The sequence below is a fragment of the Schistocerca gregaria genome, chromosome 3 (genome assembly GCF_023897955.1).
Source record: "Schistocerca gregaria isolate iqSchGreg1 chromosome 3, iqSchGreg1.2, whole genome shotgun sequence".
NCBI classification, from domain to species: domain Eukaryota; kingdom Metazoa; phylum Arthropoda; class Insecta; order Orthoptera; family Acrididae; genus Schistocerca; species Schistocerca gregaria.
The window spans coordinates 64,848,671-64,870,584 of record NC_064922.1 but is presented as its reverse complement, the minus strand read 5'-3'; positions in this window follow the sequence as shown (position 1 = coordinate 64,870,584).

The following is a 21,914-nucleotide window of genomic DNA, read 5'->3' as shown; positions in this document are numbered from 1 at the left end:
GTGTTTCATCAACACTCTAAGAGTCCACATATTACAGAATGCCTCCAAATGTGCATCGGAAACTACTACTGGTCTTCCAGGGAACGATTAAAGCGTAGACTGTTTGGGACATTACTCCCATGGAGGAAAGTGCGCATGGAGACTGTTGTATTCAATCACGATGCAATTTCTGTGTTTCATCAACACTCTGATAGTCCACAGATTACAGAATGCCAAGAGATGTGCATCGGAAACTACTACTGGTCTTCCAGGGAACGATCAAAGCGTAGACTGTTTCAGACATTACTCCCATGGAGGAAAGTGCGGATGGTGACTGTTGTATTTAATCCCGATGCTATTTCTGTGTTTCATGAACACTCTGATAGTCCACTGATTGCAGAATGGCACCAGATATGCATCGGAAACTACTACTGGTCTTCCAGAGAACGATCAAAGCATAGACTGTTTGAGAATTACTCCCATGGAGGAAAGTGCGCATGGTGAATGTTGTTTTCAATCCCGTTCCAATTTCTGTGTTTCACCAACACTCTGATATTCCACAGATTACAGAAAGCCTCCAGATATGCATCGGAAACTACTACTGGTCTTCCAGGGAACGATCAAAGCGAAGACTGTTGGACACATTACTCCCATGGAGGAAAGTGCGCATGGTGACTGTTGTATTCAATCCCGATGCAATTTCTGTGTTTCATCAACACTCTGATAGTCCACAGACTACAGAATGCCTACAGATGTGCAATTGAAACTACTTCTGGTCTTCCAGGGAACGATCAAAGCGTAGACTGTTTAAGACATTACTCCCATGGAGGAAAGTGCGCATGGAGACTGTTGTATTCAATCACGATGCAATTTCTGTGTTTCATCAACACTCTGATAGTCCACAGATTACAGAATGCCAACAGATGTGCATCGGAAACTACTACTGGTCTTCCAGGGAACGATAAAAGCGTAGACTGTTTCAGACATTACTCCCATGGAGGAAAGTGCGGATGGTGACTGTTGTATTCAATCCCGATGCAATTTCAGTGTTTCATCAACACTCTGATTCTCCACAGATTACAGAATGCCACCAGATATGCATCGGAAACTACTACTTGTCATCCGGGGAACGATCAAAGCGTAGACTGTTAGAGACATTACTCCCATGGGGGAAAGTGCGGATGGTGACTGTTGTATTCAATCCCGATGCAATATCTGTGTTTCATCAACACTCTGATAGTCCAAAGATTACGGAATGCCTCCAGATGTGCATCGGAAGCTACTACGGATCTTCCAGGGAACGATCAAAGCGTAGACTGTTAGAGACATTACTCCCATGGAGTAAAGTGCGCATGGTGACTGTTGTATTCAATCCCGATGCAATTTCTGTGTTTCATCAGCACTCTGATAGTCCACAGACTACAGAATGCCTCCAGATGTGCAATTGAAACTACTTCTGGTCTTCCAGGGAACGATCAAAGCGTAGACTGTTTAAGACATTACCCCCATGGGGGAAACTGTGCATGGAGACTGTTGTATTCAATCCCGAAGCAATTTCTGTGTTTCATCAGCACTCTGATAGTCCACAGATTACAGAATGCCTCCCGATGTGCATCGGAAACTACTACTGGTCTTCCAGGGATCGATCAAAGCGTAGACTGTTTGGGACATTACTCCCATGGAGGGATGTGCGCATTGTAACTGTTGTATTCAATCCCGATGCAATTTCTGTGTTTCATCAACACTCTGATAGTCTACAGAATACAGAATGGCTCCCGATGTGCATCGGAAACTACTACTGGTCTTCCAGGGCACGATCAAAGCGTAGACTGTTTGGGACATTACTCCCATGGAGGAAAGTGCGCATGGTGACTGTTGTATTCAATCCCGATGCAATTTCTATGTTTCATCAACACTCTGATAGTCCACAGATTACAGAATGCCACGAGATGTGCATCGGAAACTGCTACTGGTCTTCCATCAAACGATCAAATCGTAGACTGTTTCAGACATTACTCCCATGGAGGAAAGTGCGGATGGTGACTGTTTTATTCAATCCCGATGCTATTTCTGTGTTTCATCAACACTCTGATAGTCCACAGATTACAGAATGCCACCAGATGTGCATCGGAAACTACTACTGGTCTTCCAGGAAACGATAAAACCGTAGACTGTTTGAGACATACCTCCCGTGGAGGAAAGTGCGCATGGTGATTGTTGTATTCATTCCCGATGCAATTTCTGTGTTTCATCAACACTCTGATAGTCCACAGATTACAGAATGGCACCAGATATGCATCGGAAACTACTACTGGCCTTCCAGGGAACGATTAAAGCGTAGACTGTTTGAGACATTACATTTACGGAGGAATGTGCTCATGGTGACTGTTGTATTCAATCCCGATGCAATTTCTGTGTTTCATCAACACTCTGATAGTACACAGATTACAGAATGCCTCCAGATGTGCATCGGAAACTGCTACTGGTCTTCCAGGGAACGATCAAAGCGTGAACTCTTTGAAACATTACTACAATGGAGGAAAGTGCGCATGGTGACTGTTGTATACAATCCCGATGCAATTTCTGTGTTTCATCAATACTCTGATAGTCCACCGACTACAGAATGCCTCCAGATGTTAATCGGAAACTACTACTGGTCTTCCAGGGAACGATCAAAGCGTGGACTGTTTGGGACATTACTCCCATGGAGTAAAGTGCGCATGGAGACTATTGTATTCAATCCCGATGCAATTTCTGTGTTTCATCAACACTCTGATAGTTCAAAGATTACGGAAAGCCTCCAGATGTGCATCGGAAACTACTACTGGCCTTCCAGGGAACGATCAAAGCGTAGACTGTTTCAGACATTACAACCATGGAGGAAAGTGCGGATGGTGACTGTTGTATTCAATCCCGATGCAATTTCTTTGTTTCATCAACACTCTGATAGTCCACAGATTAAAGAATGGCACCAGATATGCATCGGAAACTACTACTGGTCTTCCAGGGAACGATCAAAGCATAGACTGTTTGAGAATTACTCATTTGGAGGAAAGTGCGCATGGTGACTCCTGTATTCAATCCCCATGCAATTTCTGTGTTTCATCAACACTCTGATAGTCTACATATTACAGAATGCCACCAGATGTGCATCGGAAACTACTGCTGGTGTTCCACGGAACGATCAAAGCGTAGACTGTAGGAGACATTACTCCTGTGGAAGAATGTGCGCATGGTTACTGTTGTATTCATCCCGAAGCAATTTCTATGTTTCATCAACACTCTGATAGTCCACATGTTACAGAATGCCTCCAGATGTTCATCGGAAACTACTACTGGCCTTCCAGGGAACGATAAAAGCGCAGACTGTTTGAGACATTACTCCCATTGAGGAAAGTGCACATGGTGACTGTTGTATTCAATCCCGAAGCAATTTCTGTGTTTCATCAACACTCTGATAGTCCAAAAATTACAGAATGCCTCCGGATGTGCATCGGAAACTACTTCTGGTCTTCCAGGGAACGATCAAAGCGTAGACTGTTTGAGACATTACTCCCATGGAGGAAAGTGCGCATGGTGACTGTTGTATTCAATCCCGAAGCAATTTCTGTGTTTCATCAACACTCTGATAGTCCAAAAATTACAGAATGCCTCCGGATGTGCATCGGAAACTACTTCTGGTCTTCCAGGGAACGATCAAAGCGTAGACTGTTTGAGACATTACTCCCATGGAGGAAAGTGCGCATGGTGACTGTTGTATTCAATCCCGATGCAATTTCTGTGTTTCATCAACACTCTGATAGTCCAAAAATTACAGAATGCCTCCAGATGTGTATCGGGAACTACTACTGGTCTTCCAGGGAACGATCAAAGCGTAGACTGTTTGAGACATTACTCCCATGGAGGAAAGTGCGCATGGTGACTGTTGTATTCAATCCCGATGCGATTTCTGTGTTTCATCAACACACTGATAGTCCACAGATTTCAGAATGCCTCCAGATGTGCATCGGAAACTACTACTGGTCTTCCCGCGAACGATCAGAGCGTCGACTGTATCAGACATTACTCCCATGCAGGAAAGTGCGGATGGTGACTGTTGTATTCAATCCCGATGCATTTTCTGTGTTTCATCATCACTCTGATAGTCCACAGATTACAGAATGCCACGAGATGTGCATCGCAAACTACTACTGGTCTTCCAGGGAACGATCAAATCGTCGACTGTTTGTGACTTGCCTCCCGTGGTGGAAAGTGCGCATGGTGACTGTTGTATTTAATCCCGAAGCAATTTCTGTGTTTCATCAACACTCTGATAGTCAACAGATTACAGAATGTCAACAGATGTGCATCGGAAACTACTACTGGTCTTCCAGGGAACGATCAAATCGTAGACTGTTTGAGTATTACTCCCATGGAGGAAAGTGCGCATGGTAACTGTTGTATTCAATCCCGAGGAAATTTCTGTGTTTCATCAACACTCTGATAGTCCACAGATTACAGAAAGCCTCCAGATGTGCATCGGAAACTACTACTGGTCTTCCAGGGAACGATCAAAGCGTAGACTGTTTCAGACATTACTCCCATGGAGGAAAGTGCGGATTGTGACTGTTGTATTCAATCCCGATGCTATTTCTGTGTTGCTTCAACACTCTGATAGTCCGCAGATTACACAATGCCACCAGAAGTGCATCGGAAACTACTACTGGTCTTCCAGGGAACGATCAAACCGTAGACTGTTTGAGACATACCTCCCGTGGAGGAAAGTGCGCTTGGTGACTGTTGTATTCATTCCCTATGCAATTTCTGTGTTTCATGAACACTCTGATAGTCCACAGATTACAGAATGGCACCAGATATGCATCGGAAACTACTACTGGTCTTCCAGGGAACGATCAAAGCATAGACTGTTTGAGAATTACTCACTTGGAGGAAAGTGCGCATGGTGACTCCTGTATTCAATCCCCATGCAATTTCTGTGTTTCATCAACACTCTGATAGTCTACATATTACAGAATGCCACCAGATGTGCATCGGAAACTACTGCTGGTGTTCCAGGGAACGATCAAAGCGTAGACTGTTTGAGACATTACTCCCGTGGAAGAATGTGCGCATGGTGACTGTTGTATTTATCCCGATGCAATTTCTATGTTTCATCAACACTCTGATAGTCCACATGTTACAGAATGCCTCCAGATGTTCATCAGAAACTACTACTGGTCTTCCAGGGAACGATAAAAGCGAAGACTGTTTGAGACATTACTCCCATTGAGGAATGTGCACATGGTGACTGTTGTATTCAATCAGGATGCAATTTCTGTGTTTCATCAACACTCTGATAGTCCAAAAATTACAGAATGCCTCCAGATGTGCATCGGAAACTACTACTGGTCTTCCAGGGAACGATCAAAGCGTAGACTGTTTGAGACATTACTCCCATGGAGGAAAGTGCGCATAGTGTCTGTTGTATTCAATCCCGATGCGATTTCTGTGTTTCATCAACACACTGATAGTCCACAGATTTCAGAATGCCTCCAGATGTGCATCGGAAACTACTACTGGTCTTCCCGCGAACGATCAAAGCGTCGACTGTATCAGACATTACTCCCATGCAGGAAAGTGCGGATGGTGACTGTTGTATTCAATCCCGAAGCAATTTTTGGGTTTCATCAACACTCTGATAGTCCACAGATTACAGAATGCCACGAGATGTGCATCGCAATCTACTACTGGTCTTCCAGGGAACGATCAAATCGTCGACTGTTTGTGACTTACCTCCCGTGGTGGAAAGTGCGCATGGTGAATGTTGTATTTAATCACGAAGCAATTTCTGTGTTTCATCAACACTCTGATAATCCACAAAATACAGAATGCCAACAGATGTGCATCGGAAACTACTACTGGTCTTCCAGCAAACGATCAAATCGTAGACTGTTTGAGAATTACTCCCATGGAGGAAAGTGCGCATGGTAACTGTTGTATTCAATCCCGATGCAATTTCTGTGTTTCATCAACACTCTGACAGTCCACAGATTACAGAAAGCCTCCAGATGTGCATCGGAAACTACTACTGGTCTTCCAGGGAACGATCAAAGCGTAGACTGTTAGAGACATTACTCCCACGGAGGAAAGTGCGCATGGTAAATGTTGTATTCAATCCCGATTCAATTTCAGTGTTTCATCAACACTCTGATTCTGCACAGATTACAGAATGCCTCCAGATGTGCATCGGAAACTACTATTTGTCTTCCGGGGAACGATCAAAGCGTAGACTCTTAGAGACATTACTCCCATGGAGGAAAGTGTGCATGGTAACTGTTGTATTCAAAACCCGATGCAATTTCTTTGTTTCATCAACACTCTGATACTCCACAGATTACAGAATGCCTCCAGATGAGCATCGGAAACTACTATTGGTCTTCCAGGGAACGATCAAGGCGTTGACTGTTTGAGACATTACTCCCATGGAGGAAAGTGCGCATGGTGGCTGTTGTATTCAATCCCGATGCAATTTCTTTGTTTCATCAACACTCTAATAGTCCACATATTACAGAATGCCTCCAAATGTGCATCGGAAACTACTACTGGTCTTCCAGGGAGCGATTAAAGCGTAGAATGTTTGGGACATTACTCCCATGGAGGAAAGTGCGCATGGAGACTGTTGTATTCAATCACGATGCAATTTCTGTGTTTCATCAACACTCTGATAGTCCAAAGATTACGGAAAGCCTCCAGATGTGCATCGGAAACTACTACTGGTCTTCCAGGGAACGACAAAGCGTAGACTGTTAGAGACATTACTGCCATGGAGTAAAGTGCGCATGGTGACTGTTGTATTTAATCCCTATGCAATTTCTGTGTTTCATCAACACTCTGATAGTCCACAGATTAAAGAATGCCAAAAGATGTGCATCGGAAACTACTACTGGTCTTCCAGGGAACGATCAAAGCGTAGACTGTTTCAGACATTACTCCCATGGAGGAAAGTGCGGATGGTGACTGTTGTATTCAATCCCGATGCTATTTCTGTGTTTCATGAACACTCTGATAGTCCACAGATTGCAGAATGGCACCAGATATGCATCGGAAACTACTACTGGTCTTCCAGAGAATGATCAAAGCATAGACTGTTTGAGAATTACTCCCATGGAGGAAAGTGCGCATGGTGAATGTTGTTTTCAATCCCGATCCAATTTCTGTGTTTCACCAACACTCTGATATTCCACAGATTACAGAAAGCCTCCAGATATGCATCGGAAACTACTACTGGTCTTCCAGGGAACGATCAAAGCGAAGACTGTTGGACACATTACTCCCATGGACGAAAGTGCGCATGGTGACTGTTGTATTCAATCCCGATGCAATATCTGTGTGTCATCAACACTCTGATAGTCCAAAGATTACGGAAAGCCTCTAGATGTGCATCGGAAGCTACTACGGATCTTCCAGGGAACGATCAAAGCGTAGACTGTTAGAGACATTACTCCCATGGAGTAAAGTGCGCATGGTGACTGTTGTATTCAATCCCGATGCAATTTCTGTGTTTCATCAACACTCTGATAGTCCACAGACTACAGAATGCCTCCAGATGTGCAATTGAAACTACTTCTGGTCTTCCAGGGAACGATCAAAGCGTAGACTGTTTAAGACATCACCCCCATGGAGGAAACTGTGCATGGAGACTGTTGTATTCAATCCCGATGCAATTTCTGTGTTTCATCAGCACTCTGATAGTCCACAGATTACAGAATGCCTCCAGATGTGCATCGGAAACTGTAACTGGCCTTCCAGGGAAGGATCAAAGCGTAAACTCTATGAAACATTACACCTATGGAGGAAAGTGCGCATGGTGACTGTTGAATTCAATCCCGATGCAATTTCTGTGTTTCATCAACACTCTGATAGTCCACAGATTACAGAATGCCTCCCGATGTGCATCGGAAACTACTACTGGTCTTCCAGGGATCGATCAAAGCGTAGACTGTTTGGGACATTACTCCCATGGAGGGAAGTGCGCATTGTAACTGTTGTATTCAATCCCGATGCAATTTCTGTGTTTCATCAACACTCTGATAGTCTACAGAATACAGAATTCCTCCCGATGTGCATCGGAAACTACTACTGGTCTTCCAGGGAACGATCAAAGCGTAGACTGTTTGGGACATTACTCCCATGGAGGAAAGTGCGCATGGTGACTGTTGTATTCAATCCCGATGCAATTTCTGTGTTTCATCAACACTCTGATAGTCCACAGATTACAGAATGCCACGAGATGTGCATCGGAAACTACTACTGGTCTTCCATCAAACGATCAAATCGTAGACTGTTTCAGACATTACTCCCATGGAGGAAAGTGCGCATGGTGATTGTTGTATTCATTCCCGATGCAATTTCTGTGTTTCATCAACACTCTGATAGTCCACAGATTACAGAATGGCACCAGATATGCATCGGAAACTACTACTGGTCTTCCAGGGAACGATTAAAGCGTAGACTGTTTGAGACATTACATTTACGGAGGAATGTGCTCATGGTGACTGTTGTATTCAATCCCGATGCAATTTCTTTGTTTCATCAACACTCTGATAGTACACAGATTACAGAATGCCTCCAGATGTGCATCGGAAACTGCTACTGGTCTTCCAGGGAATGATCCAAGCGTGAACTCTTTGAAACATTACTCCAACGGAGGAAAGTGCGCATGGTGACTGTTGTATACATTCCCGATGCAATTTCTGTGTTTCATCAATACTCTGATAGTCCACCGATTACAGAATGCCTCCAGATGTTAATCGGAAACTACTACTGGTCTTCCAGGGAACGATCAAAGCGTGGACTGTTTGGGACATTACTCCCATGGAGTAAAGTGCGCATGGAGACTATTGTATTCAATCCCGATGATATTTCTGTGTTTCATCAACACTCTGATAGTCTAAAGATTACGGAAAGCCTCCAGATGTGCATCGGAAACCACTACTGGTCTTCCAGGGAACGATCAAAGCGTAGACTGTTTCAGACATTACTCCCATGGAGGAAAGTGCGGATGGTGACTGTTGTATTCAATCCCGATGCAATTTCTGTGTTTCATCAACACTCTGATAGTCCACAGATTAAAGAATGGCACCAGATATGCATCGGAAACTACTACTGGTCTTCCAGGGAACGATCAAAGCATAGACTGTTTGAGAATTACTCCCTTGGAGGAAAGTGCGCATGGTGACTCCTGTATTCAATCCCGATGCAATTTCTGTGTTTCATCAACACTCTGATAGTCCAAAAATTACAGAAAGCCTCCAGATGTGCATCGGGAACTACTACTGGTCTTCCAGGGAACGATCAAAGCGTAGACTGTTTGAGACATTACTCCCATGGAGGAAAGTGCGCATTGTGACTGTTGTATTCAATCCCGATGCGATTTCTGTGTTTCATCAACACACTGATAGTCCACAGATTTCAGAATGCCTCCAGATGTGCATCGGAAACTACTACTGGTCTTCCCGCGAACGATCAGAGCGTCGACTGTATCAGACATTACTCCCATGCAGGAAAGTGCGGATGGTGACTGTTGTATTCAATCCCGATGCAATTTCTGTGTTTCATCAACACTCTGATAGTCCACAGATTACAGAATGCCACGAGATGTGCATCGCAAACTACTACTGGTCTTCCAGGGATCGATCAAATCGTCGACTGTTTGTGACTTACCTCCCGTGGTGGAAAGTGCGCATGATGACTGTTGTATTTAATCCCGAAGCAATTTCTGTGTTTCATCAACACTCTGATAGTCAACAGATTACAGAATGCCAACAGATGTGCATCGGAAACTACTACTGGTCTTCCAGGGAACGATCAAATCGTAGATTGTTTGAGTATTACTCCCATGGAGGAAAGTGCGCATGGTAACTGTTGTATTCAATCCCGAGGAAATTTCTGTGTTTCATCAACACTCTGATAGTCCACAGATTACAGAAAGCCTCCAGATGTGCATCGGAAACTACTACTGGTCTTCCAGGGAACGATCAAAGCGTAGACTGTTAGAGACATTACTCCCATGGAGGAAAGAGCGCATGGTAAATGTTGTATTCAATCCCGATGCAATTTCAGTGTTTCATCAACACTCTGATTCTCCACAGATTACAGAATGCCTCCAGATGTGCATCGGAAACTACTATTTGTCTTCCGGGCAACGATCAAAGCGTAGACTCTTAGAGACATTACTCCCATGGAGGAAAAAGTGCATGGTAACTGTTGTATTCAAAACCCGATGCAATTTCTTTGTTTCATCAACACTCTGATACTCCACAGATAACAGAATGCCTCCAGATGAGCATCGGAAACTACTACTGGTCTTCCAGGGAACGATCAAAGCGTAGACTGTTTCAGACATTACTCCCATGGAGGAAAGTGCGGATGGCGACTGTTGTATTCAATCCCGATGCTATTTCTGTGTTGCTTCAACACTCTGATAGTCCGCAGATTACACAATGCCACCAGAAGTGCATCGGAAACTACTACTGGTCTTCCAGGGAACGATCAAACCGTAGACTGTTTGAGACATACCTCCCGTGGAGGAAAGTGCGCTTGGTGACTGTTGTATTCATTCCCTATGCAATTTCTGTGTTTCATGAACACTCTGATAGTCCACAGATTACAGAATGGCACCAGATATGCATCGGAAACTACTACTGGTCTTCCAGAGAACGATCAAAGCATAGACGGTTTGAGAATTACTGCCATGGAGGAAAGTGCGCATGGTGAATGTTGTTTTCAATCCCGATCCAATTTCTGTGTTTCATCATCACTCTGATAGTCCACAGATTACAGAAAGCATCCAGATATGCATCGGAAACTACTACTGGTCTTCCAGGGAACGATCAAAGCGAAGACTGTTGGACACATTACTCCCATGGAGGAAAGTGCGCATGGTGATTGTTGTATTCAATCCCGATGCAATTTCAGTGTTTCATCAACACGCTGATTCTCCACAGATTACAGAATGCCTCCAGATATGCATCGGAAACTACTACTTGTCTTCCGGGGAACGATCAAAGCGTAGACTGTTAGAGACATTACTCCCATGGAGGAAAGAGCGCATGGTGACTGTTGTATTCAATCCCGATGCATTTTCTGTGTTTCATCAACACCCTGATAGTCCACAGATTGCAGAATGCCACAAAATGTGCATCGGAAACTACTACTGGCTTTCCAGGGAACGATCAAAGCGTAGACTGTTAGAGACATTACTCCCATGGAGTAAAGTGCGCATGGTGACTGTTGTATTCAATCCCGATGCAATTTCTGTGATTCATCAACACTCTGATAGTCCACAGATTACAGAATGCCTCCAGATGTGCAATTGAAACTACTTCTGGTCTTCCAGGGAACGATCAAATCGTACACTGTTTAAGACATTACCCCCATGGAGGAAACTGCGCATGGAGACTGTTGTATTCAATCCCGATGCAATTTCTGTGTTTCATCAGCACTCCGATAGTCCACAGATTACAGAATGCCTCCAGATGTGCATCGGAAACTGTTACTGGCTTTCCAGTGAACGATCAAAGCGTAAACGCTATGAAACATTACTCCCATGGAGGAAAGTGCGCATGGTGACTGTTGTATTCAATCCCGATGCAATTTCTGTGTTTCATCAACACTCTGATAGTCCACAGATTACAGAATGGCACCAGATATGCATCGGAAACTACTACTGGTCTTCCAGGGAACGATCAAAGCGTGGACTGTTTGGGACATTACTCCCATGGAGTAAAGTGCGCATGGAGACTATTGTATTCAATCAGGATGCAATTTCTGTGTTTCATCAACACTCTGATAGTCTAAAGATTACGGAAAGCCTCCAGATGTGCATCGGAAACCACTACTGGTCTTCCAGGGAACGATCAAAGCGTAGACTGTTTCAGACATTACTCCCATGGAGGAAAGTGCGGATGGTGACTGTTGTATTCAATTCCGATGCAATTTCTGTGTTTCATCAACACTCTGATAGTCCACAGATTAAAGAATGGCACCAGATATGCATCGGAAACTACTACTGGTCTTCCAGGGAACGATCAAAGCATAGACTGTTTGAGAATTACTCCCTTGGAGGAAAGTGCGCATGGTGACTCCTGTATTCAATCCCCATGCAATTTCTGTGTTTCATCAACACTCTGATAGTCTACATATTACAGAATGCCACCAGATGTGCATCGGAAACTACTGCTGGTGTTCCACGGAACGATCAAAGCGTAGACTGTAGGAGACATTACTCCCGTGGAAGAATGTGCGCATGGTGACTGTTGTATTCAATCCCGATGCAATTTCTGTGTTTCATCAACACTCTGATAGTCCAAAAATTACAGAATGCCTCCAGATGTGCATCGGGAACTACTACTGGTCTTCCAGGGAATGATCAAAGCGTAGACTGTTTGAGACATTACTCCCATGGAGGAAAGTGCGCATGGTGACTGTTGTATTCAATCCCGATGCGATTTCTGTGTTTCATCAACACACTGATAGTCCACAGATTTCAGAATGCCTCCAGATGTGCATCGGAAACTACTACTGGTCTTCCCGCGAACGATCAGAGCGTCGACTGTATCAGACATTACTCCCATGCAGGAAAGTGCGGATGGTGACTGTTGTATTCAATCCCGATGCAATTTCTGTGTTTCATCAACACTCTTATAGTCCACAGATTACAGAATGAAACGTGATGTGCATCGCAAACTACTACTGGTCTTCCAGGGATCGATCAAATCGTCGACTGTTTGTGTCTTACCTCCCGTGGTGGAAAGTGCGCATGGTGACTGTTGTATTTAATCCCGAAGCAATTTCTGTGTTTCATCAACACTCTGATAGTCAACAGATTACAGAATGCCAACAGATGTGCATCGGAAACTACTACTGGTCTTCCAGGGAACGATCAAATCGTAGACTGTTTGAGTATTACTCCCATGGAGGAAAGTGCGCATGGTAACTGTTGTATTCAATCCCGAGGAAATTTCTGTGTTTCATCAACACTCTGATAGTCCACAGATTACAGAAAGCCTCCAGATGTGCATCGGAAACTACTACTGGTCTTCCAGGGAACGATCAAAGCGTAGACTGTTAGAGACATTACTCCCATGGAGGAAAGAGCGCATGGTAAATGTTGTATTCAATCCCGATGCAATTTCAGTGTTTCATCAACACTCTGATTCTCCACAGATTACAGAATGCCTCCAGATGTGCATCGGAAACTACTATTTGTCTTCCGGGGAACGATCAAAGCGTAGACTCTTAGAGACATTACTCCCATGGAGGAAAAAGTGCATGGTAACTGTTGTATTCAAAACCCGATGCAATTTCTTTGTTTCATCAACACTCTGATACTCCACAGATAACAGAATGCCTCCAGATGAGCATCGGAAACTACTACTGGTCTTCCAGGGAACGATCAAAGCGTAGACTGTTTCAGACATTACTCCCATGGAGGAAAGTGCGGATGGCGACTGTTGTATTCAATCCCGATGCTATTTCTGTGTTGCTTCAACACTCTGATAGTCCGCAGATTACACAATGCCACCAGAAGTGCATCGGAAACTACTACTGGTCTTCCAGGGAACGATCAAACCGTAGACTGTTTGAGACATACCTCCCGTGGAGGAAAGTGCGCTTGGTGACTGTTGTATTCATTCCCTATGCAATTTCTGTGTTTCATGAACACTCTGATAGTCCACAGATTACAGAATGGCACCAGATATGCATCGGAAACTACTACTGGTCTTCCAGAGAACGATCAAAGCATAGACTGTTTGAGAATTACTGCCATGGAGGAAAGTGCGCATGGTGAATGTTGTTTTCAATCCCGATCCAATTTCTGTGTTTCATCATCACTCTGATAGTCCACAGATTACAGAAAGCCTCCAGATATGCATCGGAAACTACTACTGGTCTTCCAGGGACCGATCAAAGCGAAGACTGTTGGACACATTACTCCCATGGAGGAAAGTGCGCATGGTGACTGTTGTATTCAATCCCGATGCAATTTCAGTGTTTCATCAACACTCTGATTCTCCACAGATTACAGAATGCCTCCAGATATGCATCGGAAACTACTACTTGTCTTCCGGGGAACGATCAAAGCGCAGACTGTTAGAGACATTACTCCCATGGAGGAAAGAGCGCATGGTGACTGTTGTATTCAATCCCGATGCATTTTCTGTGTTTCATCAACACCCTGATAGTCCACAGATTGCAGAAGGCCACAAAATGTGCATCGGAAACTACTACTGGCTTTCCAGGGAACGATCAAAGCGTAGACTGTTAGAGACATTACTCCCATGGAGTAAAGTGCGCATGGTGACTGTTGTATTCAATCCCGATGCAATTTCTGTGTTTCATCAACACTCTGATAGTCCACAGATTACAGAATGCCTCCAGATGTGCAATTGAAACTACTTCTGGTCTTCCAGGGAACGATCAAAGCGTGGACTGTTTGGGACATTACTCCCATGGAGTAAAGTGCGCATGGAGACTATTGTATTCAATCCCGATGCAATTTCTGTGTTTCATCAACACTCTGATAGTCTAAAGATTACGGAAAGCCTCCAGATGTGCATCGGAAACCACTACTGGTCTTCCAGGGAACGATCAAAGCGTAGACTGTTTCAGACATTACTCCCATGGAGGAAAGTGCGGATGGCGACTGTTGTATTCAATCCCGATGCTATTTCTGTGTTGCTTCAACACTCTGATAGTCCGCAGATTACACAATGCCACCAGAAGTGCATCGGAAACTACTACTGGTCTTCCAGGGAACGATCAAACCGTAGACTGTTTGAGACATACCTCCCGTGGAGGAAAGTGCGCTTGGTGACTGTTGTATTCATTCCCTATGCAATTTCTGTGTTTCATGAACACTCTGATAGTCCACAGATTACAGAATGGCACCAGATATGCATCGGAAACTACTACTGGTCTTCCAGAGAACGATCAAAGCATAGACTGTTTGAGAATTACTGCCATGGAGGAAAGTGCGCATGGTGAATGTTGTTTTCAATCCCGATCCAATTTCTGTGTTTCATCATCACTCTGATAGTCCACAGATTACAGAAAGCCTCCAGATATGCATCGGAAACTACTACTGGTCTTCCAGGGAACGATCAAAGCGAAGACTGTTGGACACATTACTCCCATGGAGGAAAGTGCGCATGGTGACTGTTGTATTCAATCCCGATGCAATTTCAGTGTTTCATCAACACTCTGATTCTCCACAGATTACAGAATGCCTCCAGATATGCATCGGAAACTACTACTTGTCTTCCGGGGAACGATCAAAGCGCAGACTGTTAGAGACATTACTCCCATGGAGGAAAGAGCGCATGGTGACTGTTGTATTCAATCCCGATGCATTTTCTGTGTTTCATCAACACCCTGATAGTCCACAGATTGCAGAATGCCACAAAATGTGCATCGGAAACTACTACTGGCTTTCCAGGGAACGATCAAAGCGTAGACTGTTAGAGACATTACTCCCATGGAGTAAAGTGCGCATGGTGACTGTTGTATTCAATCCCGATGCAATTTCTGTGTTTCATCAACACTCTGATAGTCCACAGATTACAGAATGCCTCCAGATGTGCAATTGAAACTACTTCTGGTCTTCCAGGGAACGATCAAAGCGTGGACTGTTTGGGACATTACTCCCATGGAGTAAAGTGCGCATGGAGACTATTGTATTCAATCCCGATGCAATTTCTGTGTTTCATCAACACTCTGATAGTCTAAAGATTACGGAAAGCCTCCAGATGTGCATCGGAAACCACTACTGGTCTTCCAGGGAACGATCAAAGCGTAGACTGTTTCAGACATTACTCCCATGGAGGAAAGTGCGGATGGTGACTGTTGTATTCAATTCCGATGCAATTTCTGTGTTTCATCAACACTCTGATAGTCCACAGATTAAAGAATGGCACCAGATATGCATCGGAAACTACTACTGGTCTTCCAGGGAACGATCAAAGCATAGACTGTTTGAGAATTACTCCCTTGGAGGAAAGTGCGCATGGTGACTCCTGTATTCAATCCCCATGCAATTTCTGTGTTTCATCAACACTCTGATAGTCTACATATTACAGAATGCCACCAGATGTGCATCGGAAACTACTGCTGGTGTTCCACGGAACGATCAAAGCGTAGACTGTAGGAGACATTACTCCCGTGGAAGAATGTGCGCATGGTGACTGTTGTATTCAATCCCGATGCAATTTCTGTGTTTCATCAACACTCTGATAGTCCAAAAATTACAGAATGCCTCCAGATGTGCATCGGGAACTACTACTGGTCTTCCAGGGAATGATCAAAGCGTAGACTGTTTGAGACATTACTCCCATGGAGGAAAGTGCGCATGGTGACTGTTGTATTCAATCCCGATGCGATTTCTGTGTTTCATCAACACACTGATAGTCCACAGATTTCAGAATGCCTCCAGATGTGCATCGGAAACTACTACTGGTCTTCCCGCGAACGATCAGAGCGTCGACTGTATCAGACATTACTCCCATGCAGGAAAGTGCGGATGGTGACTGTTGTATTCAATCCCGATGCAATTTCTGTGTTTCATCAACACTCTGATAGTCCACAGATTACAGAATGCCACGAGATGTGCATCGCAAACTACTACTGGTCTTCCAGGGATCGATCAAATCGTCGACTGTTTGTGTCTTACCTCCCGTGGTGGAAAGTGCGCATGGTGACTGTTGTATTTAATCCCGAAGCAATTTCTGTGTTTCATCAACACTCTGATAGTCAACAGATTACAGAATGCCAACAGATGTGCATCGGAAACTACTACTGGTCTTCCAGGGAACGATCAAATCGTAGACTGTTTGAGTATTACTCCCATGGAGGAAAGTGCGCATGGTAACTGTTGTATTCAATCCCGAGGAAATTTCTGTGTTTCATCAACACTCTGATAGTCCACAGATTACAGAAAGCCTCCAGATGTGCATCGGAAACTACTACTGGTCTTCCAGGGAACGATCAAAGCGTAGACTGTTAGAGACATTACTCCCATGGAGGAAAGAGCGCATGGTAAATGTTGTATTCAATCCCGATGCAATTTCAGTGTTTCATCAACACTCTGATTCTCCACAGATTACAGAATGCCTCCAGATGTGCATCGGACACTACTATTTGTCTTCCGGGGAACGATCAAAGCGTAGACTCTTAGAGACATTACTCCCATGGAGGAAAAAGTGCATGGTAACTGTTGTATTCAAAACCCGATGCAATTTCTTTGTTTCATCAACACTCTGATACTCCACAGATAACAGAATGCCTCCAGATGAGCATCGGAAACTACTACTGGTCTTCCAGGGAACGATCAAAGCGTAGACTGTTTCAGACATTACTCCCATGGAGGAAAGTGCGGATGGCGACTGTTGTATTCAATCCCGATGCTATTTCTGTGTTGCTTCAACACTCTGATAGTCCGCAGATTACACAATGCCACCAGAAGTGCATCGGAAACTACTACTGGTCTTCCAGGGAACGATCAAACCGTAGACTGTTTGAGACATACCTCCCGTGGAGGAAAGTGCGCTTGGTGACTGTTGTATTCATTCCCTATGCAATTTCTGTGTTTCATGAACACTCTGATAGTCCACAGATTACAGAATGGCACCAGATATGCATCGCAAAATACTACTGGTCTTCCAGAGAACGATCAAAGCATAGACTGTTTGAGAATTACTGCCATGGAGGAAAGTGCGCATGGTGAATGTTGTTTTCAATCCCGATCCAATTTCTGTGTTTCATCATCACTCTGATAGTCCACAGATTACAGAAAGCCTCCAGATATGCATCGGAAACTACTACTGGTCTTCCAGGGAACGATCAAAGCGAAGACTGTTGGACACATTACTCCCATGGAGGAAAGTGCGCATGGTGACTGTTGTATTCAATCCCGATGCAATTTCAGTGTTTCATCAACACTCTGATTCTCCACAGATTACAGAATGCCTCCAGATATGCATCGGAAACTACTACTTGTCTTCCGGGGAACGATCAAAGCGCAGACTGTTAGAGACATTACTCCCATGGAGGAAAGAGCGCATGGTGACTGTTGTATTCAATCCCGATGCATTTTCTGTGTTTCATCAACACCCTGATAGTCCACAGATTGCAGAATGCCACAAAATGTGCATCGGAAACTACTACTGGCTTTCCAGGGAACGATCAAAGCGTAGACTGTTAGAGACATTACTCCCATGGAGTAAAGTGCGCATGGTGACTGTTGTATTCAATCCCGATGCAATTTCTGTGATTCATCAACACTCTGATAGTCCACAGATTACAGAATGCCTCCAGATGTGCAATTGAAACTACTTCTGGTCTTCCAGGGAACGATCAAATCGTACACTGTTTAAGACATTACCCCCATGGCGGAAACTGCTCATGGAGACTGTTGTATTCAATCCTGATGCAATTTCTGTGTTTCATCAGCACTCCGATAGTCCACAGATTACAGAATGCCTCCGGATGTGCATCGGAAACTACTACTGGTCTTCCAGGGATCGATCAAAGCGTAGACTGTTTGGGACATTACTCCCATTGAGGGAAGTGCGCATTGTAACTGTTGTATTCAATCCCGATGCAATTTCTGTGTTTCATCAACACTCTGATAGTCCACAGAATACAGAATGCCTCCCGATGTGCATCGGAAACTACTACTGGTCTTCCAGGGAACGATCAAAGCGTAGACTGTGTGGGACATTACTCCCATGGAGGAAAGTGCGCATGGTGACTGTTGTATTCAATCCCGATGCAATTTCTGTGTTTCATCAACACTCTGATAGTCCACAGATTACAGAATGGCACCACATATGCATCGGAAACTACTACTGGTCTTCCAGGGAACGATCAAAGCATAGACTGTTTGAGAATTACTCACTTGGAGGAAAGTGCGCATGGTGACACCTGTATTCAATCCCCATGCAATTTCTGTGTTTCATCAACACTCTGATAGTCTACATATTACAGAATGCCACCAGATGTGCATCGGAAACTACTGCTGGTGTTCCAGGGAACGATCAAAGCGTAGACTGTTTGAGACATTACTCCCGTGGAAGAATGTGCGCATGGTGACTGTTGTATTTATCCCGATGCAATTTCTATGTTTCATCAACACTCTGATAGTCCACATGTTACAGAATGCCTCCAGATGTTCATCAGAAACTACTACTGGTCTTCCAGGGAACGATCAAAGCGTAAACTGTTTGAGACATTACTCCCATGGAGGAAAGTGCGCATGGTAACTGTTGTATTCAATCCCGATGCAATTTCTGTGTTTCATCAACACTCTGACAGTCCACAGATTAAAGAAAGCCTCCAGATGTGCATCGGAAACTACTACTGGTCTTCCAGGGAACGATCAAAGCGTAGACTGTTAGAGACATTACTCCCACGGAGGAAAGTGCGCATGGTAAATGTTGTATTCAAACCCGATTCAATTTCAGTGTTTCATCAACACTCTGATTCTATACAGATTACAGAATGCCTCCAGATGTGCATCGGAAACTACTATTTGTCTTCCGGGGAACGATCAAAGCGTAGACTCTTAGAGACATTACTCCCATGGAGGAGAGTGTGCATGGTAACTGTTGTATTCAAAACCCGATGCAATTTCTTTGTTTCATCAACACTCTGATACTCCACAGATTACAGAATGCCTCCAGATGAGCATCGGAAACTACTATTGGTCTTCCAGGGAACGATCAAGGCGTTGACTGTTTGAGACATTACTCCCATGGAGGAAAGTGCGCATGGTGGCTGTTGTATTCAATCCCGATGCAATTTCTGTGTTTCATCAACACTCTAATAGTCCACATATTACAGAATGCCTCCAAATGTGCCTCGGAAACTACTACTGGTCTCCCAGGGAACGATTAAAGCGTAGACTGTTTGGGACATTACTCCCATGGAGGAAAGTGCGCATGGAGACTGTTGTATTCAATCACGATGCAATTTCTGTGTTTCATCAACACTCTGATAGTCCAAAGATTACGGAAAGCCTCCAGATGTGCATCGGAAACTACTACTGGTCTTCCAGGGAACGACAAAGCGTAGACTGTTAGAGACATTACTGCCATGGTGTAAAGTGCGCATGGTGACTGTTGTATTTAATCCCGATGCAATTTCTGTGTTTCATCAACACTCTGATAGTCCACAGATTACAGAATGCCAAGAGATGTGCATCGGAAACTACTACTGGTCTTCCAGGGAACGATCAAAGCGTAGACTGTTTCAGACATTACTCCCATGGAGGAAAGTGCGGATGGTGACTGTTGTATTCAATCCCGATGCTATTTCTGTGTTTCATGAACACTCTGATAGTCCACAGATTGCAGAATGGCACCAGATATGCATCGGAAACTACTACTGGTCTTCCAGAGAACGATCAAAGCATAGACTGTTTGAGAATTACTCCCATGGAGGAAAGGGCGCATGGTGAATGTTGTTTTCAATCCCGATCCAATTTCTGTGTTTCACCAACACTCTGATATTCCACAGATTACAGAAAGCCTCCAGATATCCATCGGAAACTACTACTGGTCTTCCAGGGAACGATCAAAGCGAAGACTGTTGGACACATTACTCCCATGGAGGAAAGTGCGCATGGTGACTGTTGTATTCAATCCCGATGCAATATCTGTGTTTCATCAACACTCTGATAGTCCAAAGATTACGGAAAGCCTCTAGATGTGCATCGGAAGCTACTACGGATCTTCCAGGGAACGATCAAAGCGTAGACTGTTAGAGACATTACGCCCATGGAGTAAAGTGCGCATGGTGACTGTTGTATTCAATCCCGATGCAATTTCTGTGTTTCATCAACACTCTGATAGTCCACAGACTACAGAATGTCTCCAGATGTGCAATTGAAACTACTTCTGGTCTTCCAGGGAACGATCAAAACGTAGACTGTTTAAGACATTACCCCCATGGAGGAAACTGTGCATGGAGACTGTTGTATTCAATCCCGATGCCATTTCTGTGTTTCATCAGCACTCTGATAGTCCACAGATTACAGAATGCCTCCAGATGTGCATCGGAAACTGTTACTGGCCTTCCAGGGAAGGATCAAAGCGTAAACTCTATGAAACATTACTCCTATGGAGGAAAGTGCGCATGGTGACTGTTGAATTCAATCCCGATGCAATTTCTGTGTTTCATCAACACTCTGATAGTCCACAGATTACAGAATGCCTCCCGATGTGCATCGGAAACTACTACTGGTCTTCCAGGGATCGATCAAAGCGTAGACTGTTTGGGACATTAATCCCATGGAGGGAAGTGCGCGTTGTAACTGTTGTATTCAATCCCGATGCAATTTCTGTGTTTCATCAACACTCTGATAGTCTACAGAATACAGAATTCCTCCCGATGTGCATCGGAAACTACTACTGGTCTTCCAGGGAACGATCAAAGCGTAGACTGTTTGGGACATTACTCCCATGGAGGAAAGTGCGCATGGTGACTGTTGTATTTAATCCCGATGCAATTTCTGTGTTTCATCAACACTCTGATAGTCCACAGATTACAGAATGCCACGAGATGTGCATCGGAAACTACTACTGGTCTTCCATCAAACGATCAAATCGTAGACTGTTTCAGACATTACTCCCATGGAGGAAAGTGCGCATGGTGATTGTTGTATTCATTCCCGATGCAATTTCTGTGTTTCATCAACACTCTGATAGTCCACAGATTACAGAATGGCACCAGATATGCATCGGAAACTACTACTGGTCTTCCAGGGAACGATTAAAGCGTAGACTGTTTGAGACATTACATTTACGGAGGAATGTGCTCATGGTGACTGTTGTATTCAATCCCGATGCAATTTCTGTGTTTCATCAACACTCTGATAGTACACAGATTACAGAATGCCT